Consider the following 2,784-nt stretch of genomic DNA (forward strand, 5'->3'; position numbering starts at 1 on the left):
GGCCGTTGGGACGTGCGCGACAACCCCCACCACCTGGTCTGTGGCCAGCAAGGGCTCCTCTTCCTCCTGTTATTAGTATTCCCCGCCTCGAGGAGCGGCGCCGACGATGGGTACTGTTGGTTGTTTCCACACTGCTCCGACTGTGCGCGCCTCGAGGTCCGGGCTGTCGTCAGCGCAGGGCTGCTGCGGCTCTTGACGGGCCGTGGCTTAAGTGATGCTTAAGTGAACTTACCCTTGTGTCTGCGGCAGCCGATGGGAAGAGGAAGGGAGGAGCCGTGATGTGATGTGATGGGTAGTGGTAGCAGGCAGCAACCGATTTCCAGTGCACAATGAATGAAGGGGCTGCTGCTCTCTGTCTGGATGAGCGCGCAAAAACCAAAATTGAATGAATAATCATGATGAGGGGATTGACAGATTGAGAGAGGGGGCCGTCATCGTGATGATGGCGGCGGCCCAGCAAACAAACCAACACAGACCAAGGCAAAAAAACCAAACCAAACCAAAATGCAAGAGGTGTCAGACAAACAAAGTGAGTGAGAGTGAGAGAGAAAGGAGAACGATGGTGGCGTTCTTCCTATAACCTAAGGCCAAAGAAAGCAAAACCCATAAACAAAACTACCTGGTTGATCCTGCCAGTAGTCATATGCTTGTCTCAAAGATTAAGCCATGCATGTCTAAGTACAAGCCCAATTAAGGTGAAACCGCGAATGGCTCATTAAATCAGCTATGATTCATTGGATCTGTAGCCCACACTTACTTGGATAACTGTGGTAATTCTAGAGCTAATACATGCATCACGTCTCTGACCGCAAGGGAAGAGCGCTTTTATTAGTTCAAAACCGGTCGGGCCTCGGTCCGCCAACCCCACCGTGTTGAATCTGAATAACTTGTGGCTGAGCGCACGGCCTCCAGTGCCGGCGCCGCCTCTTTCAAGTGTCTGCCTTATCAGCTTTCGATTGTAGGCTATGCGCCTACAATGGCTATAACGGGTAACGGGGAATCAGGGTTCGATTCCGGAGAGGGAGCCTGAGAAACGGCTACCACATCTAAGGAAGGCAGCAGGCACGCAAATTACCCACTCCCGGCACGGGGAGGTAGTGACGAAAAATAACGATGCGAGACTCATCCGAGGCCTCGCAATCGGAATGAGTACACTTTAAATCCTTTAACGAGGACCCATTGGAGGGCAAGTCTGGTGCCAGCAGCCGCGGTAATTCCAGCTCCAATAGCGTATATTAAAGTTGTTGCGGTTAAAAAGCTCGTAGTTGGATTTCAGTTCTGGACTGACGGTTCACCGCCCGGTGCACACTGTCACGCTCCGAACAGCCGTAACACAGCCCGCTGGCTCGCACGGGGTGCTCTTCACCGGGTGTCCCGCGTGGCCGGCAGAGTTTACTTTGAAAAAATTAGAGTGCTCAAAGCAGGCTACACTGATGGCCTGAATGCCTATGCATGGAATAATGGAATAGGACCTCGGTTCTATTTTGTCGGTTTTCTGAACCCGAGGTAATGACTAATAGGAACAGGCGGGGGCATTCGTATTGCGACGCTAGAGGTGAAATTCTTGGACCGTCGCAAGACGAACTACTGCGAAAGCATTTGCCAAGGATGTTTTCATTAATCAAGAACGAAAGTTAGAGGTTCGAAGGCGATCAGATACCGCCCTAGTTCTAACCATAAACGATGCTGACCAGCGATCCGCCGGTGTTATTCCCATGACCCGGCGGGCAGCTTCCGGGAAACCAAAGTCTTTGGGTTCCGGGGGAAGTATGGTTGCAAAGCTGAAACTTAAAGGAATTGACGGAAGGGCACCACCAGGAGTGGAGCCTGCGGCTTAATTTGACTCAACACGGGGAACCTCACCAGGCCCAGACACCGGAAGGATTGACAGATTGAGAGCTCTTTCTCGATTCGGTGGGTGGTGGTGCATGGCCGTTCTTAGTTGGTGGAGCGATTTGTCTGGTTAATTCCGATAACGAACGAGACTCTGGCCTACTAACTAGTCGACGGATCTCCAGCAATTGGTGTCCAGTTCGCAGCTTCTTCTTAGAGGGATAAGCGGCAATTCTAGCCGCACGAGATTGAGCAATAACAGGTCTGTGATGCCCTTAGATGTTCTGGGCCGCACGCGCGCTACACTGAAGGGATCAACGTGTCCTCCCCCTCCGAGAGGAGCGGGTAACCCGTTGAAATCCTTTCATGATAGGGATTGGGGTTTGCAATTGTCTCCCATGAACGAGGAATTCCCAGTAAGCGCAAGTCATGAGCTTGCGTTGATTACGTCCCTGCCCTTTGTACACACCGCCCGTCGCTACTACCGATTGAATGATTTAGTGAGGCCTTCGGACTGGCGCTCTTGGATGCCGGGCCTGCGTCGCGGTCAGTTCTGCTGCCGCCGCTGGGCTCTTTCGGCGCCTCGAGCTGACGGAAAGATGTCCAAACTTGATCATTTAGAGGAAGTAAAAGTCGTAACAAGGTTTCCGTAGGTGAACCTGCGGAAGGATCATTAACGTGTTGTTGGTTTTGAAGGCGAACCACACACTCAAAATAGAGCTAATACAAATAATGGGTGGTCGCGGTTCGCTCAAGCAGCGAGCCGTTGACCTGTTGGCGGGGCAAAAGGTGGTGCCCTGCCCGCCCAAAAAAAAAAAAAAAAAAAAAGGAAAGAGAGAGGGAAACCTTTCTTTTTCCGCTTCTTCTCCCCGCGCTCCGTGCCGGAGCGTGGGGTAGACCAACTGTTGTTACTTACACACCACGCCCACGGGAAACCACGGCGTTTGGTGC

General features: G+C 52.2%; 1 non-coding gene across 1 annotated transcript; it reads left to right on the plus strand.

Moving 5' to 3' along the window:
* Nucleotides 1-616: 616 nt before the first annotated feature.
* Nucleotides 617-2,509, plus strand: LOC135091929 (small subunit ribosomal RNA). The gene has a single exon (XR_010262704.1). It is a non-coding gene; the product is annotated as a small subunit ribosomal RNA (ribosomal RNA).
* Nucleotides 2,510-2,784: the final 275 nt, after the last annotated feature.

The sequence above is a fragment of the Scylla paramamosain genome, chromosome 38 (genome assembly GCF_035594125.1).
Source record: "Scylla paramamosain isolate STU-SP2022 chromosome 38, ASM3559412v1, whole genome shotgun sequence".
In the NCBI taxonomy this organism is placed as follows: Eukaryota; Metazoa; Arthropoda; class Malacostraca; order Decapoda; family Portunidae; genus Scylla; species Scylla paramamosain.